This window comes from Barbus barbus (genome assembly GCF_936440315.1).
Source record: "Barbus barbus genome assembly, chromosome: 45".
NCBI lineage: Eukaryota > Metazoa > Chordata > Actinopteri > Cypriniformes > Cyprinidae > Barbus > Barbus barbus.
The window spans coordinates 18856143-18880097 of record NC_136723.1 but is presented as its reverse complement, the minus strand read 5'-3'; the positions used below and the strand labels follow the sequence as shown (position 1 = coordinate 18880097).

The 23955-nt window shown below is 39.1% G+C and overlaps 1 protein-coding gene across 3 annotated transcripts in view; it reads right to left on the bottom strand.

The window, feature by feature from the left end:
* Positions 1-23955, bottom strand: part of msi2a (musashi RNA-binding protein 2a) — a 175502-nt gene that overhangs the window by 36914 nt on the left and 114633 nt on the right. The gene's annotated exons all lie outside the window — the stretch shown is intronic.

Sequence of the window (23955 nt, the reverse complement as noted above, 5' to 3'; positions counted from 1 at the left end):
GAGGAGAGCGTGGGGAGTTCAGATCTGAACGGACATTGTCTTTCTGAAAGCCGGGCGCTGATGAAATCTCTCTCACCACCGGGCAGACGAGGGGGAAATCGGACAGCAGAAAAGCACAAAGACTGTTAATGAGATTCATAGAGCCACATCTGAATTTCATTAAATGCGTTCTGCGATGCCTTCATTGAAATTTCACCGTATAACAAGCTCCCATTTTAATGTAAATGCAGGGCCGGAGATCCCTGAATCCGTCTCTGACCGTGGGATTGTCTTCTTTTTTCATATTTATGAAATAAGAAGTTTAACCCTTACAGCTCATCCAGGCTTAACAAGGATTTGGCTGTGCTTTTATTATAATGAGAGAAAGAGAAACGCTTTCACAAGAATCTGCCACTCACGAAGGGAAATTATTTCTATTCCTGGGTGTTAAGAGGAGGCCAACGGTGAGAACACAAAGGAAAACAACCAGAGAGGAAGATAAACACTTTACTCACTGTTTGTTTATAAAGACAGGATGCTCTTTCAGTCGCATAGCACACACAAACACCATTCTGATCATTTCACAAGAGCTGTGTGCTACAAAGACTTGCAGAAAAGCGGAGGATTGATTGAGACTGCATAAAGTGTGTTCAGATGCTGCTAATGGCTGGTCTTTGTGCATTTGTGTAGTCTAGCACAGATCAGGCAGACCTTTAATGAGTCATGTGCTTTCTTCATACTGTACACTCACACCTACACCACTGTTACGAGTTATGAAACATGCTATTTCTAATCTGACTGATCAGGAGGGGAGAAAAACACAAATGACTGTAAATAAAAATGATAAAAGTTGAATAATAAAGACTTTTTTTTTTTTTTAAATCCAATTGCTTTAGATACATAAATATATAGGCTATTTCAAAATAGTTTCAATGTTTTTCCTAAAAATCATGAAATGAAACGTAACTGAGCACTACATCAAATGCTCTGAGCAATAAAATGTTTTTAGTTCCTGAGAAACACAGCTGTTTTGTATGTCCTGCACATACAGAAGGAAACAACTGAAAATCTCTTGCCTTCCACACAAGAAAACTACTGGAGTCATTTATCAAAGGCAGTGCTGTATTTTGTCTTGACCCTAATTCTTATCTCCACCTTTTAAAAGATGAAAGATCTACCCAGGGCTATTCTCTCCTCCAGCGGTCAGCTGGGCGTCAGAATAAAAGCGTGAGGTCAAAGGTCAAGCACAGCAGACTGTAGAAGCATGTGGATGCTCCAGTGATATAAGGAGATAACAGACCACATGACACAAACACACACTGCTCACAAACAGAGGACACACTCATAACATAGGACTGTAATATGGTGTTTGATGATCATTTATTGTCCATTTCATGTGCAAAGAGATTAGCCAATCGTAGAATCGCCTGAAGTCGTGCTGTTGGTTGCACTGCAGTATGCAGCTTTAAAGGAAATGGATCACACATGTCATTGCTCATTTGCATAAAGTTGAACTTTCGCTCATGTCACTTCAAATCTCCAAATTGCTTTTGGTCTGAACATCTATCTCTCTGTTCTTTCTCTGATCTTGTAGAAGCAGCTTTTGTCAGTTTGCTAATATTGAGAGCAGAAGTGTGTATGTGTGTTTGTTGCCTGAAGGGTGATCTTGAAAACGAAGAAGAAAAGACCGCCGACAAATCAGCCATCAGGAGCCATTTGTCACTGCAGATTTCAGACGGAGAGAAACACATACACCTGTGCTCTCTAGAGAACTCTTACGTCACAGTGTGACCACAACACCCAGGTGCTGCTAAATCATGGCATCCTGCGATTCCATTAGGAGTCTGAAGGGGGCAGTGCTGTGATAACTGAGTCTCTGGCTCTGGGACAGTCTGACCTCTGTGTTAACAAAACACCCACTCGCTATCGCACATGATCATGCACGCACACACACACACACACCGCAGAGTGTCGTCCAAGTCTCAGCACACCCTGAAGAGCCAACACTTTAGAGAAGAAACATATGCTCATCACCCTGGTGTGGCGGCTCCCAGAGCTTCATTCGCTCAGACAGATGTGAGAGAATCTGGAAAAGAATTGAGGCTGATGTCTCCGTTTTACTTAATGATGATGCAAACTCTTCCTGCTACGGACGAAACAAGACAAGCCTCTCTGGTATCAAACATGCAGACGCTAGTCTCAGATTTGGATCGTCTGATGCATTTTGTGCACAAAAAAACTGTTTTAAACATAAAAAAACCTATTATATTTATTATTTACATGAACTATAACTTCATCTATTACTGCGGTCATTTTGGTTTAAGTAGCTCACATTACAGGACAGAGGACACGGCCCACCACATGTTTCCAACAGGATGCTAATGATTTCTCCCCATGCAGTGTAATATAAGACAGATCGTCCCGTGTGTAATGGAACTCCATACCTCCATAGCAGTGTTTATTAGATTTCTCTCTGCCATCTGACTATACTTACACTAAACTCTTGCTATTAGTCGTGTCGAGTGTGTGTTTTTGAGCGTCACTCTGATGTGCATTAACCGATGTCAGCTTTTTCGTATCTTAATGAGCACACCGGCCAACTTATGTGTGTTTCTGTAAATGTTCTTGGGGGGGCTATTTAGCATTAAGCACAATTTAAAAATCCCCAGATGAGGGAGAGAGAGAGAGAGTCAATGTTTTCAAATGGAGTCTGACAGCGCGTGAACTTTAACTGCTGCCGCTTTCTCTCTGCCTCATCTTATGCGAGCAAATTATGGTCTTCTGGAACTTTCTCTCTGATGTGCTCTACTTTAAATACATCTAACCGCCGCCAGCACAATCTGCTTTTATGCAAAGATCACTTAATGTCTCATTGATTTCGCATTTTAATGGATTTAGTGCTGTGTGGCGAGGAGGAAACCTGGTAACCCGAGAGAGGAAGACGAACGTGGGCTGACTGCTCTCGGATAGCAAGTGTGAGATGCGTTTTAGTCGAAGCGGCACTCTGAAAATGGCTGCTAACACCTCTTACCACCTGCGCCAGCGGACACGGAGTGCTGGAGTCAAAGCAGATTGTCTAAGGTGAAGAGAAAGTTGTGAAGAGAAGAGAGAGAGGTGTTGATTGTCCTCAGAGCCGCAGGGACACTGTTGGTCTTAATAACCGTGGATGGCTGGTGCTTTAGCCATCTGCTGTGCTGAAGAGGCCCTGGGGGGGTGAGCGCAGCAGGAATCATGGAGGTCATACTGCAGGACTGAGGGGTCAACAGCACTGAGGACAGAGCAGAACTGGTGTTGGGTTTCGTTTCGAACCACACACACACTAATGCCGGAGGACATCTGAGATACTCTATACATAGTCTTACAAAGCCAAACTTAATGTCTGGTCCATTTTGCAGCTCCTTCTGATCAAGAAGAATTTTATTTAAAAATAAAATAATCTAAATGCTAAGTGAATTTAGGCATCGCAACTTGTCAAGTATTCAACCTTTAGGTCCAGTCCTTGAATATGATTGGTCCGCTGTTCTAATGGTTACATTGTTATGCCAGTAGGTGGTGACAAGTAACGGTGTTCATCAGTGAATCATTAAGTCATTTATTCATGCAATTCACTCAAAAACACAAGTTTCTTATTCATGAACTAAATATATTGACAAACGAATAATTGACTGTTCTTTATGAGTGAGTCACTGAATCATTTACACAAATGATTTGTTCACAAACACTTAGGAACGAAATGAATGACTACTTAGTGTATGTCTTTAGGAATAAATCAATGAAACACTCACTCATCTAATTCATCAAGAAACACAGACACATTCAGGAACTACACAAGTGACTGCCTAAATTATATAATTTGGATAGGCACTTCCTTTGAATAATTATTTACTTTGCATTGGAGGCACACTTCAAAATCTCACCATAAGTAGGTTATTTGAGAACTTTCCGCCTATACTGTTTTACGAAGATCAATGAATATCAATGAATCAACTCAACTTAATTAATAAAATATTATCAATATAATCAAATATTTAGTTCTCAGATTTCAATCAGTGACTCATTCAGGAATAAAACAATTGCTTATTTTTATGAATTTATCACTAAATCAGTTTCTCAACGGATTCACCAAGGAACAATGACTGTCTTATGCCTATAGACCAAATAACATCTGTGCTGATATTCAGAATTCATGCTTGTGTGATATACTTCAGTATGAAAAATGTGTATTTTTGAGACTGGCTGAAGATTACATTTTATAGTATTTTTAAAGATTATCTTTGCAGTCATTTAACTCACTTTAAAAAGTGATAAAAATCTGAATGTAACAGGTGAAATTACCATGCACTTTTAAATATACAATGTCTTGATGAACCTTAAGACCTTTTCACACCAACAGCCGGCTATACAACCAATCAGAGAGAGCCTGGTCCCAGTCCTGTCCTGCGTTCAGAAATAGCGAGCAGCGGTGGTCACCTGCAGATCTGGAGGTACATGACCTACACATGTATCAGATTGACATGTGCTGCTAAATAACACCCATGACCCTCTCTGTCAATCTAATCCAGAAGACAGGCAGTCACAACACTGGAGGAAATAACTAAGACAAAAACAGAGTGAGCATCTTCTGAGGTGGAGCAGGAAACGACAGCAGATATAAATTAATAACGTGGCGGCAGACAGCTCCATTCAGAACAAAACGCTGACGTAACGAGTGTTTTGTCTGAGGATGTCGAAAGAGACCAATTACTATGAGAAAGAGAGAGAGAGAGTCAGATGATTTATCAGTGTTGTTACTCTGGCATGTAACGACTGTTTCATTAATAAAAACAAAAGCACAAATCAAAGCAATGGAGCTCAAATAAATCCCTGCAATGTTTTCCGAGGAATCCTCTGCAATGAGCTCCTCTAACCCCTCACAGCCTGAGAGTATTAACTGTGCTTTTGGCCGTCGGCTCCATTGACTTCATCAACATCAGACCTGTGGCCCCTACAGCCAATTAAAAGGAGAGAGAGAGAGACACAGAGAGAGAGAGAGACAGAGAGAGAGCGAGAGAGAGACAGAGAGAGAGAGAAATCCTTGGGTGTTTTTTCACCTGAAAACCCTCCAGTGAATTCAAGCCATTAAAAGAGTATAGCTGCATCAGCTCAGATCAGAACATGGATAAATAACGGCTTCCAGAGACGTTTACTCAACACATACACACAATCCCCCACACCCACGAACAAGGCATTGTCACGTTTCACACCGATGCTTGTTTTGAGCAGTGTTTCAGTATGTTGTTCAAAATTAATGTGAAATGTCATTCATGGGATTAACTACTGTATTTTTTGTGTACACAGATGTGTGTTTGTGTGCATCTTAAGGTGGTGGAAGACGAAAAGGTAAAATCTTGCTGCTTTATCAGTTTTATTTACTGAATGCTTTGCTATTAGGAAATGTGTGCTTGTGTGTGTGGCCACCTGCTTGCAAATTCCCTATAAATGTAATGATTGCTTCAGTTCATTTTGGCTTTCCATACTGTCAGTTTGAATCAGCATGTTCTAGATTCACTGAAAACTACATGGTTGAAAGCAACAGCTTTTCCTTCCATGTTTTTGTACTTTTACACAAACGTTTCAGGGGTCTGAAAGTGTGACATAAATGAGTGCTGCAAATGAATTTTGAAATGAATCGAACTTGTATCTTAAAAAGTGGCCCGAGTTCAGTTTGCTCTACAATGTGCAGCGTTTACTTTATTTTTACATTCAAATGCCAAATGTCTTGGCCCGTTACAGGTATAACATTGTATGAAGAAAATAATGACACACACTAAAGGAAATGAGACACTTATTCTGTCTATGGAGATGACAGAATGAGCATATAAAGTGTGAGTGTATGTGTATATGTATATATGTATATGTATATGTATATGTATATGTATATATATATATATATATATATATGTATATATATATATATATATATGTATATATATATATATATATATATATATATATATATATATATATATATATATATATATATATATATATATATATATATATATATATATATATATATATATATATATATATATATATATATATATATATATATATATGTATACACATATATATATATAGAAATTTTGGTTTGGTAAAAAAGCATCTGTCAGGGCCATAAATGCAAAAGCAAAATGTAAATGCGTATATGTTCTGCAGGTGAGGTGCCTCAAAGAATGCTGGAAAACTATTTTGTCTGTGTCTCAATGTAGGTCAGCTAACAGCACAGGCCATCTATTCCTGTGTCCTACTTCCAGACACACACGGCCCTACCTCTCATTTGAGCGAGTCCCCTTCCCAAGAGCATGAGAGAAAAAAATAAAGGAAACGAAAATGAGGGAAAGTAGCAGAAATTATACCTCAGTAGCAGCTCTGTTACTGTATATTGTAGATTTACTAACAGTTTAGAGATCTATCCGTTTAATAAATGGAGGCTAAAAGCAAATGTTTAAATGTGAATGTAAGGTAGAAAGTGATGTTCTGTGACTAAGTGAGTCTGCTTTTAGACTAGCTCACAGTCAATATGTTTATGAAAATGCCATTTCCCTTGCTGCATGATGTGCCTTTGATTTCCAACTTCAATTCTACAAGATTGACTCTCCTGAGAGCAAAACCCCCTGCCGCACATGTGCCAGACCCCACAGATTCCCCATCTGACATTGCCGTTCCTCTACAGCACAAAGACGAAGATGGGCATCATTAAAGGGCCGTGGAATGGCCGGGTTCCTCGCCAAATGCACATTCACAGTTCTGATGAGGTTCTTTTGGGCTGGAGTCTCTTTTGAATGCACAGCTTTTGTGAAGGTCGCTGGCAGCTACAGATATCCAACATGTTTATTCATCTTAGATGAGAGGCTGATTTAAATAGAACACAATATGTAATAAATTAATGCTTGAATAGAAGGGAGATGATGAACAGAAAGAGGATTGACTCCGGATTAGAGAAACAGACCGTTTGGGGATAGTTGAGGATATTTTAGAGGCTCTGAAGAGCAGAAGAGAGAAGAAAGCATAACAAAGAATGAGAACGAGAGGAGAGAATTGGAGACTTATGTGAAAAGAAATCAAATGAGAAGAGAGGAGATGAGAACAAGAGGATAGAGGAAGGGAGGAGATAAGAAGAGCAGATGAAGAGCAGAACATAAGAGTGAGATGAGACAAGCGGAAATAAGAAAGATGAGGAGAAATTGAGAAGATTGGAGACAATAGAATGAGACAAGGGGAGGAAGTGATGAGAATAAGAAGAGGGGACTGGAAAAAAAGAAGAGAGTGGAGAATGAGAGGAGACGAGACAATGAGAAGAGGGGAGAGGAGAGATGAAAACAGGAGGCAAGAACAGAAGAAAAGAAAATTAAGTCAAAGACAAAAAGAAGGGAATATGAGGATGCGACACAGTGGAGAAAAGACAGTAAGACGAGACAGCTGAGAAAAGGAGACGGGAGAAAATGAGAGAAGAAAAAGAGAGGTTGAGCCAAGTGGAGAAGAGATGAGAATAAAAAGAGGGAAGTGGAGAAAACAGGAGAGAAAACACTAAGGAAGAGCAGAATACTCCATCTGTGCATTCAGTCTTTCTGTAATTGCATTAGAATTTCAATGGTGCTTTTGAAAAGCACTGAGCAGGAGCAGCCCTCCAGATGAATCAGACGGCGCTGAACATTTAAAGTGAATCGCATGCGAGCTCAACATAAAGTAGCATTGATTAAACTTAATTAGGCTTTTGGTGGGCACTCAGACTACACTCTGTGTGTGTGTGTGCGCCGTCGCTTTTAAAAGGCACACAATGGATCAGTTCATCTGTAATGAAGAATATCGGCGCTGGCACTCGTGTTTGTTCGAGGGAAACGCTGAGATGAACCTCTGACACAGATAAAAGAAAGCGATAGTATTTAAGAGTCGTTAGTTTACATGAGTCTGTCTCGTCCTAAACAATACCGACGATTAGAGCAAGAAAACCAAAATTAATACAATTTCGGATGACCAGAGCTGAGCGGAGCCAGCCTAGGAGACCGATTGGACGCCACTGGTTGTTTGAATTCACAGCTCACTGGGTTTGTGCGGATCCTCGGTGGAGTGTAATTGGTATAATTCGTTGGATTAATCAAAATGCGGAGGCCTGGAATTGGGAGGTGCTCCAGCGTGCCGCTCAGCAGAGCATCTGGGATGCGGCCAGGAGGAATTAACTCCACCGCAAAGCTCCGTCTCTCTTACATAAAGTCTATTTTCTTCATTTAAACCGATCTGCCTCTCGCACAGCGAGATAAGTCAGCACATCACACGTATACACGCATTATGGCCTCCGAGTTACACACAGGATGTGTAAACAACACGAGGGCCAAACAATACGATGTTTTCTCATAATCATCAGAAGTACCGAAAGCTCCATGACGTACGAGAGGCCAAGAGAGATATTCATGTTCAGTCAGAGTTTCCTGCAGTCTCTTATGAAGCACATTACTGACAGTGAGAGATCAGCGGTGTGAGAGATGGAAATGTGAGATCACTCGAGTGTCTTCAGTGCCGGTGTGTGTGTGTGGGCTTTAAATGCCAGCTCTGTCAGGGATCACACTCTTTTCTTCACTGGAAGAGAAGAAATAAATATCTCACTGGTCCATTCCACACCGCCATTGCAGATTCAACAGGCCCATGTTTCTCAAACTAGTGTTAAAGACACAGCAAAAATGAATAAACACTCCTTTGTTCAAGTTGGCCTAACTTAATCAATGTAAATATTAACAAGTACTTCTTAATGAGGTAAATGCAGCTTCAACACAATTAACAATCAGAAGCAATTAATTAATAAATATTAATAAATTATTAATATAAATTAGGAACAGTGAGTGTTTTTCTGTTTTTGTTAATAACATTGTTTGATTAATAATCATGATATATACCACTGTCCAAAATTTATATATATTTTTTTTTTACCTCTTATGCTCACTGAAGAGCATTTTTGATGAAAAACAGCAAAAGTTATAGTTAAAATAACTGTTTTTTATTTTAATATATTTTAAAATGTTATTTATTCCTGTTATGGCAAAGCTAAATGTTCAGCCTTTTTTTCATAATTTGTTTTCTAATATCCTGTTTTGGTGCTTCAAAAAACATTTATTAATATTATCAATGTTAAAACTTGTTATGCTTAATATTTGATACACATTTTTCAGCATTCTTTGATAGAAGAATAGAATATGTTGAAAAGAGTTTTGCAACATCTACTGTCATTTTTGAACAATGTAACGCATCTTTCTTTAATAAAAATATTAATTTGATTTTCAAAAAATGATTATTATATATTAACTTGAAAGTGGTGTTAGACTCTTTATTACATTTTTTTGTCCAGAGTGATTTTACCAGCCCTTTTGCTCACTCTGTATAAGTACAGATCTTGGAGAGTGGGAAGGGTTGTACCAATGATTCGCTCAGCAGTCCGGACTACCCTCTGTAGTCTTCTGAGGTCAGATTTGGTAGCTGAGCTGAACCAGACAGTTATTGAAGTGCAGAAGATGGATTCAATGATGGCAGAGTAGAACTCAAGTCAAGTCAAGTTGAGCTTTATTGTCATTCCGCTACATGTGGGGACATACAGTGGAACGAAATGTCATGCCTTGCAGGACCACGGTGCTACATAAATACAGACATACAACAATGAGGTAAAAAACACTATAAACCTATACACAACTAACCTACTGACAGATTTAACTATAGGTATACTATATATAAGTATTTACCCTATACAAACTAAAAGAATAAAGGATAAAAAATACAAACTATACAAATGCTTCACAAATACTGTACATGTGCAAAGAGACATTTTGAGTCAAGCAGCTGGTTGGGGAACAGTGCAGGATGATTTGTAGTGCATGAGCTTAGAATGATCGACACTTCACAAACATAAACTCCACCAGCGATGAACAGTGTTTTGATAATACCACAGCATTGTTACACCAGTCTTTGTTGATATACACACACAAGCCACCTCCGCGGGTCTTACCAGATAGTGATGAATCTCTATCCGCTCGGAAGTTGGTTAGCCCGTGCAGCTGGATGTTGTCGTTTAGCCATGTTTCGGTGAAAACAAACACACAACCATCCCTTGCCTCATGCTGTGTAGACCGACTGAGTTGAATTAAGTTCAGTTTGTTTTCCAGAGGCGAACGTTTGAGAGCATGAGTGTTGGAAGAGCCGGTCTTGTGGGGTTAGCTCTTAGCCTAGCTCGTATATCTCCGTGCTTAATGCGCTTCCGTCCTCTCTCACACCGCTTGCAACGCTGCCTTGTGCGGGTAGCGTCAGCAGGCGAGGCCACGGTCTCGAGGTCCGGCTCCAGCAGGAAACAAAGGCCCCATAGCTTCTCAGTAGCCGCTGGCGAGAGTTGATGTTTGTATGCGTTGCTGATATCCAAAAGACTTTAGGCGATCATAGATGAGTTCTGGGGTGATTTCCCTATGAACTCCTGTCTGTGCAGTCGTGTAGAGAGAGAAGAGCAGTGGGGAGAGAACGCAGCCCTGAGGAGCTCCAGTGCTGATAGTGCGGGTGCTGGATGTGTATTTTTCCAGCCTCACTAGTTACTGCCTGTCTGTCAGGAAGCTGTTGATCCACTGACAGATGGAGGTGGGCACGGAAAGCTGAGTTAGTTTGGGCAGGAGGAGGTCTGGAATGATAGTGTTAAAGGCCAAGCTGAAGTCCACAAACAGGATCCTCACAAGTCCCTAGTCTGCCCAGGTGTTGCAGTGTGTAATGCAGTCCCATGTTGACTGCATCATCTACAGACCTGTTTGCTTTGTAGGCAAACTGCAGTGGGTCCAGTAAGGGTCCAGTGATATCCTTCAGATAAGCCAAAACCAGTTTTTCAAATGACTTCATGACCACAGATCTTAGAGCCACAGGTCTGTAGTCGTTAAGTCCTGTTATCTTGGGTTTCTTTGGGAAGGGGATGATGGTGGAGCGTTTGAAGCATGAGGGGACTTCGCACAGCTCCAGTGATCTGTTGAAGATCTGTGTGAAGATGGGGGCCAGCTGGTCAGCACAGGATTTCAGACAGGCTAGTGTCACACCGACTGGGCCTGGTGCCTTCCTTCTCTTGTTATTTTTGAAGACCTGGCGCACGTCATCTTCACTTATCTGCAGTTCAGGTGTGGGGGAGAGGGGGGTTACAGGAGGTGTGAATGGTGTTTTTTCAAACCTACAATAGAACTCATTAAGATCGTCTGCCAGTTGTTGATTCTCCACAGTGCTGGGGGATGGTGTCTTGTAATTGGTGATGTCTTTCAGACCTTTCTACACTGAAGCCGTGTCACTGGAAGAGAATTGGATCCTTAACTTATCGTAATAATTCCTATTTGCCACTCTGATCTCCTTTTCCAGTGTGTATTTGGCCTGTTTATACAAGACTCTGTCCCCATTCCTGTAAGCATTTTCTTTGGCCTGACGGAGCTGTCTGAGTTTTGCAGTGAGCCACGGTTTGTCGTTGTTATAAGTTAGATGAGTCCTGGTAGGAATGCATATATCCTCACAGAAACTGATATATGATGTTACAGTCTCTGTGAGCTCGTCCAGATCATCAGCAGCTTCAAAAACACTCCAATCAGTAAGGTCGAGACAGGCTTGTAAAACCCGCTCTGTCTCATTAGTCCATCTCTTTACAGTCCTTAATACAGGTTTAACAGATTTAAGTTTCTGCCTGTAGGTCGGAATAAGATGAACCAAACAGTGATCAGAGAGTCCTAAAGCTGCTTGTGGAACAGAGTGATAGGCGTCCTTTATCGCTGTGTAACAGTGGTCCAACAGTCAGGTCGGCAGTCTTACCCATGATTGCGGTTTTGAGTAATGAACCAGGCTGGGAGTTTTTAAAAGCCTCAGGAATCTTTTGCAGGTGTTTAGAGTTAATTAGTTGATTCAGATGATTAGGTTAATAGCTCGTTTAGAGAACCTTTTCATGATATGCTAATTTTTTGAGTTTGAGAGGTTTTCATGAGCTGTATGCCAAAATCATCAATATTAAAACAATAAAAGGCTTGAACTACTTCAGTTGTGTTGTAATGAATCTAAAATATATGAAAGTCTAATGTTTATCAGTACATTACAGAAAATAATGAACTTTATCACAATATGCTAATTTTTTGAAAAGGACCTGTATTACTGTCTCTGGTGGGACATGTAAGATGCTGTCTGTATTTTGGCAGTTCACGCGAGAGATTTGCTTTATTTTTTAAATTTGCTTTAAAGTCCCAGAGGATGATTAAAACAGAGTCCTCGTGTTGTTGCTCACTCTCTGTGATCATATCAGCGAGTTTCTGTAAAGCTGTGCTCACGTGTGCTTGCGGTGGAATGTAGACACTCACGAGAATGAACGAGCAGAACTCCCGCAGCGAATAGAACGGCTTGCAGTTAATGAAGAGCGTTTCTAGATCTGAACAGCACATCTTCTTTAACACAGTTACATCTGTACATCACGTCTCACTAATGTAGAAGCACGTCCCGCCGCCACGTGATTTCCCCGTTGATTCTGCGTCATGACCTGCTCTGATCAGCTGGAAATTAGGCAGATGTAAGGCGCTGTCTGGAATGGTGTCATTCAGCCAGGTTTCCGTGAAACACAGAGCAGCAGAGTCTGAAAAGTCCTTGTTAAACCGGGAAAGCAGAAGGAGTTCGTCCGTTTTGTTGGGTAGAGAGCGGAGATTCGCCAGATGGATGCTAGGCAACGGCATTCGAAATCCATGCTGTCTGAGCTTCACGAGCGCGCCGGCTCTCTTCCCCGTCTGCGCGTCCTAAAGCGTCTAAACAGCGTTGCAGCTCCACTGACTATGTTCAGCAAAACATCCGAATAATCAAAAACCGGTGGGAGATTTTGTGGTGTGTTCTGCCGAATGTTTAGCAGTTCTTCCTTGGTGAAACTGATCGTGTTAGACAAACAAAAAACTGGAAAAACTAACAAAAACACAAACAACTGGAGAGCCAAGCACAATGGCTGCCATGCGAGGCGCCATCTTGTTTTTGTATCAAAGAGGACACAACTAGAAATCAGTGGTTAAGTTGCATTTACAACACTGTTCCAGAACAGTTCAACCCAAATATTAGAGTGTGTGCACTGTGCAGCGCATTTCACAGAGGGCTATTTCCTGAACCTGGAAGAGTAACGTTAGCCTACAATGCTGGCTTGCACAAAGGCTGTTTCTATAAAGTGGCAATTCCAACTTTGCAAGGACAGTCTGGCGCTTCTGACTCACAGCCTGTAAGTACGTTTCTGCTACTGACTATTCAAACGTGAGTTTTGAGCAGTGTAGAGTAGCGCTTGTTGTTTGTCGTTTCTCTGATCACAAATGCAGACATGGTAATGTTTACGCGGCGCAATGCAACGTGACACGTAAAAAGACCGTATAAGTCATTATAATCAGTAATTATGTCCCCACTGGACGCAACAAATGCCTCGTTTGTAATGGGTTTTATTGTTTTTGGGTCATCGCGCCAGGACACGGCATCACAATACGGTGAGGGATGTAACATTTCTGTCTCATGCTTGAGGTATTCGGCCAATTACAACGCACTGGATAGCTGGCCAATCAGAGCATGCCTCGCTTCTCAGAACGATGAGCTTTGTAAAAATCTACACGTTTCAGAAAGGCGGGGCATAGAGGAGCAACAATAATGTACAGTATGTGGAAAATGTGTTTTTTGAACCTTAAACTGCTTAAACACATTGCATTACACCAAATACACAAAATAATGTTCTTTTTAGCAACATCATATGACCCCTTTAAGGTGTGTGTTATTCTGATCTATGGTCGATGCAGAATTCTTCAGATTAATAAAATCTCCACACACTTTATTTAGGCTTCTGCTCCGCTAAGATAAAAAAACAAACAAATTGACAAATAAAGGGTTGGATTCTTCAGAGACAAATAAAGAAAACAAACAAACAAACCTGCGAGGATCCTGTCCTGAGAGCCTCTCTCTCTCACACACACATGGAGCACTTTGAGCTAAATTACAGCCAGGTGAAAACGCTGAACAAGTCCAGAGCTGCATGCTGCCTCTCAGGTTCAACAATTAGCACTCAAGAGGGACATTTCTGCTAATTAATTCTGAATGTGTAATTGGTGAGAGAAACAGGGAATTTTGAAGAGGTGAGAGAGAGTGAGAGAGAGAGAGGTATGTGTTGAGAGTGTGTTTATGTTACACAGCCAGAATTCTCAGGCTAAGCATATAACACACAAAAGTAGAAAGAGCTGGCTGAAATCACCAAACCACGTAGACTCAAACATTTGCTTAACTCCGCAAACATTAAATACTAGCTAGCAACTGTGCACGTAGAACACAGCATATGCAGACTATTACTTCAAGTAATGTATGGGAAGAGCAAACATACAAGACTAATCAATGTACCAATTTATGGTACACTGTAAATGCTCATGCACAGCAAAATCCATCATGTACCCTTGTATCCTCAAGCTAAGCACAAACTCTACTCTATGAGACAACATAACCCCAAAAATAAAATAACACTTACCATTTATTTCTAACAATCCAAACAAACAAAGCATGCTGGGAACTAGAAATCGACTGGCAAGTTTTAGTTAATGCAACAAAAAATTAATGCATCACCAATAACAAAAAGGATGAATTTAGTTTCCATTTTAACTAATGTATCTGCAATGAATGTAAATATGAATGCAATGAAATTAAATTGTGACATGTTCAAGAACTGTGCTGCAATACCTCATTTTAAACTGAGCAAAATTTGTTTTTGAGTGTCTATCTGTCTTATATACAAGTACTTTTTTGGGATCAGAAATTATAGTGTATATCAAGATATAATTAAAGAATAATTATATACTTTTTAAAATAAATATTTTATTCAGCAAAGGATGCATTAAATCAAAAGTGACAGTAAAGACTTTTATGATGTTACAAAATATTTCTATTTCAACAGAGACAGAGAGCTTTTTCAAAACCTTTTTCCCCAAAAATTTGCTGACCGAAAACATTTAAACAGAAGTTTATTTTTCCTGGAAATTCAACAAAAATTGTTTGTAAACTAAATAATAATGTGGTAATGCCTACTACTGCGTTAAATACTTGACAAATTAACTAATTCATCTCATCATATTGTTTTTATTTGAAACTTGGTAAACGCAAAGCAAAACATATTTCATAAGAAATGCAATTAAAAAAAAGCTTGCCATTAGTCCAAAGAGAGCTTCATATTATGAAATAGATGAGTTAAATACTCTAACAGTAAAAGCTATCCTTAATATGAGACTAAAGAGGCAATAACAGTGAATGGATTGCAGTAACGTCACACCATTAACTTCAGCCCAGTGAAATCATCCTGATACTCGTAAAACTGTCTCCACCTCTTTTGTTTCAGATGGGTTTGTGTGTAAAAGCCCTAATCATCTCCTCTCCTGTTAACGAAGCTTTTCATTAGCCTGACCTGCTGACTTTCTCAGACACAGTCACGCATATATAAACACACACTCTGTTACCATGCCAACCACATGCTGTTGTCACTCTTGGCTCTGGACATCTTTATCAGCTTCAGCAAGAAAGCTTTTGGCGCAGAGAGCCCCACAATTGACGTCTTATCAGACCAATCCCTGTGTAAAAATAGAAACTGTGTGTGCGACATCTGCATCCATCTCTCCATGACACTCATGCAGCATGGAAAAATCTCTCTGTGTGTAATGAGCCGTCGCTGGTGTGACAGAACAAGGCACACACATTCACAGGCATGTTCAGATGTTAATGGTGATTTATGCTGTAAGGGCAGATATTCATAAAAGCACATATTGGTCTTATAGGTGGAATGTGTGTGTGTGCTGCTCAATCATTTTCAAAAACCTCCACATAACGTCTTTTTATTTGTTTGCCACGAACAGCATGTTGTCGATGTCCTAAATATTTCTGTTTTATTTGAAATTCAACTTGTGCAAAAATAGGTTAATTTCCCATTCCAAGTATGTGTATATTGATCATAACTTACTCTAAATTCACACAAAGATTCCTCCACAGTTCACAAAGGCCATTTACAGAAACAAAGCTGCAAAAAATGCTTCAAAAATGGTTATGACATCAAAACAGCATTTGCAGATTATAAAAAAAAACCTGTGATCACATCTGATTTGTAGGTAAATGATAATCCAGGTTAGACAATCATAATGGGTCGTTTTCAAAGCTCTTAAAGGTACAGTAACAAAAACAGCTTTTTATTCTAAGGGTCATAGAGAAAGGAAAATGGTCCTTAAAAATTAAATTATGGCTCTTTTGGCAGGAGAACCCTTTATCAACTGTGTAAGTGGCCTTACAAAAAAATTTTAAAGATTAAGCATAAAATATGATTCCTTTACACTAAGAAAAAAGCTCTGACATAAATCACTGAAGACAGTTTCACCATCACTGAACATTAAAAGAATCAGATCTCCAACAGGTGAGCAGAACCTGCCCGTGGCTGTAGATGTGTGTGTTTGTGTGTGACAGATCTGTTGAAGAGGAGGATGGAGAGGCAGGTCTTCATCCTTCAGTCCATCAAACAGCTCTTGACAGCTCTCTCTGGACAAAGAGAGCGAGAGAGTGTATGTGTGTGTGTTATACGTGAGTGTGTGTCTCTGATAAGGGCCAGTGGGCTGCTTTGTCCTCTAGAGATAAAAGACCTGAAATGAAATCTGAAGACTGAAAGGACTCTGCCCGCCCCAAGAGCTTAGAGAGAGAGAGAGAAGGAGAGAGGGAAAGAGGAAATGGTCTACTAGAGAAAAAAAGAGAGAGAATGCAAAAGCATGTGAGAGAAAGGAAACGCAAACGAAAGACAGTCTCAGGTACTTGTGGAGAGTTTCACAGCTTTTCAATGGTCTATTGAACAGCAGGACCAGAGGCTTCCTGTTGAGTAGATCTGGATTAAACAACTGCTACATGAAGCACTCTCATATGACAACACACACAAACAGTCTGATATTTACACTTCTCTTATGAAAAGACTGAAACTTTGACAGCACATGCCAGGGTAATATCACATAATTGTACATTTTAAACTAGAAAATCAAAGCAAACTATGAGGGTAAATGTAAATCCTTGTTTGAAAGTGTTGTAAAAGTTGGAGAACAATAATACAATAAATAGAAAGAACAGAGAGAAAGAACAACAGAAAGAACGAAAGAGACAATGATAGATACTCTATAGAGAATGATAGTATGTTATATAGAGAGAATGAAAGAATCATATGCAAAAAGATAGATTGATATATAGAATTATAGAACAACTGATAAACAGAACAATAAAATAATAACAAAAAGAGAATGACTGATATACACAGTACAGATAAATAAAGAGAACAACAGAACAATATATAGAAAGAGAAAATGATAGAATGAAACAACAGATAGATCGATAGATCAACAGATAGGCAGATAGACAGATATACTCTACAGAAGGAGAATGAGAAATAGAATATTATAAGAGAATATTATGATAGGTACTGTGCACAGAATTAAAGAATATAAAGAGAACAACAGAACAATATATAGAAAGAGAAAATGATAGAATGATAAAACGACAGACCAACAGACAGACAGACATATACTCTACAGAAGGAGAATGATAGAGTATATTATAATAGATACTGTACAGAGAATGCTGGTACAATGTAGAGAGAATAATATATATAGCGAGATGGAGAGAACGATATATAAAGAGTGCTAGTAAGTGAGTGCTTGTGTTTATGTCTATTGTTTTCAGGTGTGATGTTTTTCACTGTGCGCTTGAGAAATGAGTCATTCTACATCTGCACACACAAAGGAGAGAAAATGAGTTGGATGGATGGAGAGAGAAATGAGAACAAAGGAGCAGAGCAGCAAAGACAAAAAATTATTTTGTAAAGGGACAGAGGAGAGATGTGACATTTACAGAAATAAAAGATGAAACCGGGATGAGGAAAGAGAGTCTCTTGGGAACACTCCTCTAGAAGATTCTAGAAGCGCTTTGGGGAAAAAATGTTACAGAGAGAGAAAAAGGGAATATTGTGTGTGCGCTTGTGTGTTAAGGTAGTGCAGATATATATAAAAGCTGTTCCTTCAACTCTGACAGCAGTGAACAGCCCAGCAACCGAGACCTCCCCACTTTCAAAGACCTCTTCCTCTCCATTCTCACATCACACACGCGAATCAAAGAGTCTCTGTGATCTGCTGTGATTCCTGCCACAATGAGAGAGACAGAGGGTGGGAACGCTCAGAGAGAGACCGGTGGACGAATACACTGACTCCGGAACACATCGTAAAGCATGCCCTGTTGTTCTGAGATCAGCTTATGAGACAAACTGACTAATCTTTCTCACCTGAGCAAGAACCTCATTCAATATTCATGAGAGTCTCCGCCTCTCTGTCGCTGCACTTAATAGTAGCTGTGACTCAATTTTGATTTGCGAAATATGATTGATTTTCTCTGAATCACTCTTACATGAAAAACAGACGAGTGGGGAGCGTCCTCGTCAAAATGTAAATGACACCAAAGGGGATCCCAGAGACTACACACATATATAAGGCCCATGAGCCCGTCAATCTAATTTAAACCCCTGACAAGCGTGCGACAGAAACAATCACACAGGAGAAACCAGATTCACGTTCAGCTCAATTAGAGACGCGTCACCATCGCCATGCCAACAGTAATCACTGCGCCGATAAGAGATAAAATGTAAGAATGATTGACAGCCTGTCAGCTCAGCTCATCTTCACAAAATATTACTGTTATCAACAAGAGAGAGCAAACTCTTCTTCAAAAGAGTCGTACGAGTTAGTTTGAAGACGCAATTATGGATCCAGAATTAGATTCTTAGGCAAATCAAGACTGTTAGTTAGCGATCGTCTGACGGCTCTGAGCAGCATGGCAGAGCTTTACTTGACAGAGTGAGCCAAACTCCTGACGTTTGGATCTGATTGAAATTGTCTGTCAGAGTTCAGGTCCAGATGAGCTGATGAGTGCTGTCCAATCCTCCTGATTCACATTCATCTGACGCGTCTGTCTCACTGAAGACCTCAGCGAACCAGCTCTCTCAGAAATACTCCGAGATTTCCAGCTCCTCTTGTGGGATTGAGATGTGTGTTAAACATTCATTTATTGTTCTGAGACAGATAAAATAAAAGAGAATATTCGACTGGAAAAACATGAGAAAATCAAAAGTGTTTAAAATAGGGCTGTCGAATATAAAAGTAACTAAATATCGATTTAATGCAGCTAACACACTTACCTTATTTGACATTGTGTTCAATACACACACATTAAACTACCATTAATAAAATGATGAGTAAATTCATTTATAAATTAAATAAACTATTATTTACAGTCTTTATACAGAATTTATTAAATTTTTTTGGCCTTTGTTGTTATCGGACAGTGTAGATGAGGCAGTAAGTGAGGGGGGGGGGGTATCAGGAAAGCTCCTCAAGCTGGGCTTCGAACTCAGGACGACTGCAACGCAACGGCACTTTAAGTCACCATGCTGCCCACAAGGCTAACGGCACTGACAATGTCAAATTTTAACATATATAAATTGTAGTGTATATTAAATATTTGTACATTTATTTATTTTATATACTATTTCTTAGTATATAAAGTAATCATTTTTATATTTTTATTTATTATTTTTTTTTTCCTGAGGGAAATAAGCTATTTTATTTTTCTCAGCTATAATTCAAGCTTTAAACCTGCTAAATATTTTTGATTTTCATATTTCATCTGGTCGACTTCTATTTATGTGATCCTTTGGCCTCACTTAAAGTACAAGGTATCAGATGCTGACAGGAGATTCTCTCTCTTGGCTACTGGAGGGAAACAGCTGTTAGTGATGCTCACTGCATTAGAAATTGATAAGATTCGCTGTGAAAAGCTGCCAGCACTTGTTTAATAAGAAAACAGTTCCCCGCAGACTAAATGCACATTTCCACTGCCTAATATTTACAGACTCCTTGATCAACAGACGGACAATAGGTTTGCACTCAAAACAGACAAACACTATTTATAATTGGGCAGCTGTGCGACCTGGACGATGTCACGACTGCTGTCCCTCCCGATGCTGAGGATGTCCATTTTAGTACAGAGAGAGTTGTTGGACAAAACCTTTCAGAGGACAATCTATGATCTAAGAGCCACTGACTTTTCCAAATCCAAGTCCAGCTCATGTTGAAAAATAATATAGCAGGAAGAGGAATCTTTTCCCCTTGAGCAAACATTCCAGGCTGCTCAATGTGAAATTCACCAAGAAAACAGGAGCATATTTCCTGGATGTGTCAAAAACATCTCAAAATACACTAGTTTATACTAATGTAACCCAGGTCGCATACGTGTAAATCAACACTGCATTTGTGTCTGTTAATATAATGCATTTCCTCCCAAGTACACGTAAAGTAAATCTTTCTGATGGCATATCAGGATTTTTGCGGACAGGGAATTGATAGGGCATATTGGACAGGTCAGTAAGCTATTAGAAGATATAGCACACACATTCAGAATAAGCCAGGAATGTAATATGTTTGCACAAGGATGTATTTGATAAACCGAACACTGTGGGCTCAGCATTCCTCAACACTGGCCTCAATCTGAGAGTTTAACCTGTGTTAAGGTCTCTGATTCCCTCCCACAAGTCTGTATATTTACAGCACATACATTAGCTCTAGGAGATTAAAAGGTCAAAGGTCACATACGATGACAATTGAGAGGCAGTATTTTCATTTCCAGGGGAGATGACGGGCTCCCCAACACAGCCCGCCTGCCTCCCTTCCTGTCAGATCTCTCTAACACCAGTTCAATTGTAACTGGAACTCCACAGGAACTACTTAGAGATACAAAACATTCTTCATGCTGACGCAAAAGGCTTCACTCACACAAACGCACATCTATATATACACACACAGGTACATCTCAAAAAATTTTAATATCATGAAAAAGGTCAATATTTTTTGTCACTCATTTCAGAAAGTGAAACCCATATATTATATAGATTCATTACACAGAGTGAAATATTTCAAGCCTTTATTTCTTGAAATTTTGATGATTATGGCTTACAGATAATGAAAACCCAAAATTCAGTGTCTCAGAAAATTTGAATATTACATAAGATCAATAACAAAGGATATTTTAAACAGAAATGTCAGGCTTTTGAAAAGTATGTTCATTTCTATGCACTCAATACATGGTTGGGCCTCCTTTTGCATGAATTACTGCATCAATGCGGCGTGGCATGGAGGCAATCAGCCTGTGGCACTGCTCAGGTGTAATGGAAGCCCAGGTTGCTTTGATAGCGGCCTTCAGGTCATCTGCATTGTTGGGTCTGGTGTCTCTCATCTTCCTCTTGACAATACCCCATAGATTCTCTGTGGGGTTCAGGTCAGGCGAGTTTGCTGGCCAATCAAGCACAGTAACACCATGGTCATTGAACCAGTTTTTGGTACCTTTGGCAGTATGGGCAGGTGCCAAGTCCTGCTGGAAAATGAAATCAGCATCTCCATAAAGCTTTTCAGCAGAAGGAAGCATGAAGTGCTCTAAAATTTCCTGGTAGATGGCTGCGTTGACTGTGGACTTCAGAAAACACAGTGGACCAACACCAGCAGATGACATGGCAGCCCAAATCAACACTGACTGTGAAAACTTCACAATAGACTTCAAGCAACTAGTGTTGTTTTTGGCGGCCTGTTTTAATTTTAGTTTTAGTCTAGTCTTTGTGTGAAGCTGTCATTTTAGTTTTTATTAGTTTCAGTCACGTTCATACTCTTTTTAGTCTAGTTTTAGTCGATGAAAACTGATGACTATTTTCATCTAGTTTTAGTAAACGAAAACTGATGACTATTTTCGTCTAGTTTTCGTCAATGAAAATTGTATTTTAGTCTCTTTTTAGTAATACAATTCTATTTAACCCAGTCAATATAGTTTAAGTACCTAGTAGTATAGACAAAACCAATATTTTCTTTTAGCCAAACCCATTTCAAACAAGGTTATCTTATTATTACCTTATAGACTCAAGAATACATCTATTCCAGACACGGAAGACGCTCTGATTTGAATTTACAACATTTATTTTACCAACCAAATATGTTAGAAGTACACACACATCTCCCAAAGACGAACCCCGGCTGGCCAGCCATCGGTCCCTTTCTCTGTGTCAGACTTAACTTTCTTTGTTGTCTTCTTCTAAATAATGCCGCGAGTGGGGCTTGAGGAAGTGACATCGTCTGCGTCTGCGCAGTGCGACCTGAAGTGAGACACCGGAAACAGAAATACTACAAAATAATAATAATAACGCGACTAAACGAGACGAAATAACGTTATAACATTTTGTTTCATCTCGTTTTAGTCAACGAAAATGAAGAGAGATTTTAGCATAGTTTTTATTTTGTAAACCACATTTAGTCTCGTTTTTATTCGTCAACAATATTGCATTATACAATTAGTTATCGTCATCGTCACATGACCAGCATTTACGTTTAGTCTCGTCTCGTTTTCGTCACGTGATAAAGGTTCGTTGACGACGATATTTAGTCATAATTTTCGTTGACGAAAGCAACACTACAAGCAACTTGGATTCTGTGCCTCTCCACTCTTCCTCCAGACTCTGGGACCTTGATTTCCAAATGAAATGCAAAATTTACTTTCATCTGAAAAGAGGACTTTGGACCACTGAGCAACAGTCCAGTTCTTTTTCTCCACAGCCCAGGTAAGACGCTTCTGACGTTGTCTCTGTTTCAGAAGTGGCTTGGTAGCCCTTTTCCTGAAGACGTCTGAGCGTGGTGACTCTTGATGCACTGACTCCAGCTTCAATCCACTCCTTGTGAAGCTCTCCCAAGTGTTTGAATCAGCTTTGCTTGACAGTATTCTCAAGCTTGCGGTCATCCCTGTTGCTTGTGCACCTTTTCCTACCCAAATTCTTCCTTCCAGTCAACTTTGCATTTAATATGCTTTGATACAGCACTCTGTAAACAGCCACACTTTTCAGTAATGACCCTCAATGATGGTCTTCTGGATCATTGCCAAGTCACTAGTCTTCCCCATTATTGTGGTTTAAAAAAAACAAGATATACCCGGAATTTATACTGTAGAGATGGTCATTAATTGAAACTCAAATGTAAATATTCTAATATTTGGAGATACTGATTTTTGACTTTCATGAGGTTTAAGCTCTAATCATCAAAATTAAAACAAAAAAACTTTTGAAATGTTTTACTTTACATGTAATGAATCTAAAATATATGAAAGTTTACTTTTTGAAATAAGTTACAAGAAAAAATAACTTTCACGATATTTTACACGATATAGATGTACCTGTAGTTTGAGCTGTGAAAACACACATACATAATATTTTTTAAATAATATTATCAACAATTGTTTTTGTTTTTTTAGAAAAGTAATATATCAATTATGTAACATTTAACTGTTCTACTTTAAAAAAAAAAAAAAAAAAAAGAAAGAAAAGGAAAACAAGCTGATATTTAATATAATAATTTAATTAATTTTTGTGCTTATTTAAAAATAATTGGCAAAATATATGGTAATATTTATTGAAGTAATAATTTAAATAAAGTATTTTTAATGAACATGGTTAACCATTCAATTTGAATTCAATTTGGTAGCATTGATAGTATGATCTTTATACTACATTAAAGGTGGAAAATAGGCTGACGTGATTTTACTTAAATTCATTTTTTACATCTCAAAAAGCTGCACTTTTAACAGGAATGTGTAGTTTGATAATGTTCGATGAATGTTTTATTTGAAGAATTTAGAGGTGAAGAAAGAAAGAGATGATTTCTGATGAATGACTGAGCTGACAACGTCCTGCTCTTGATTGTGGATCAGACCATCTTGTTCTCTACAATCAGTCTGAATGAAAACAGAATATCAATGACAACTAACAAAGCACTCATGCACAAATAATTACTGTAATATGCCAGAAAGTTATCAGACTCA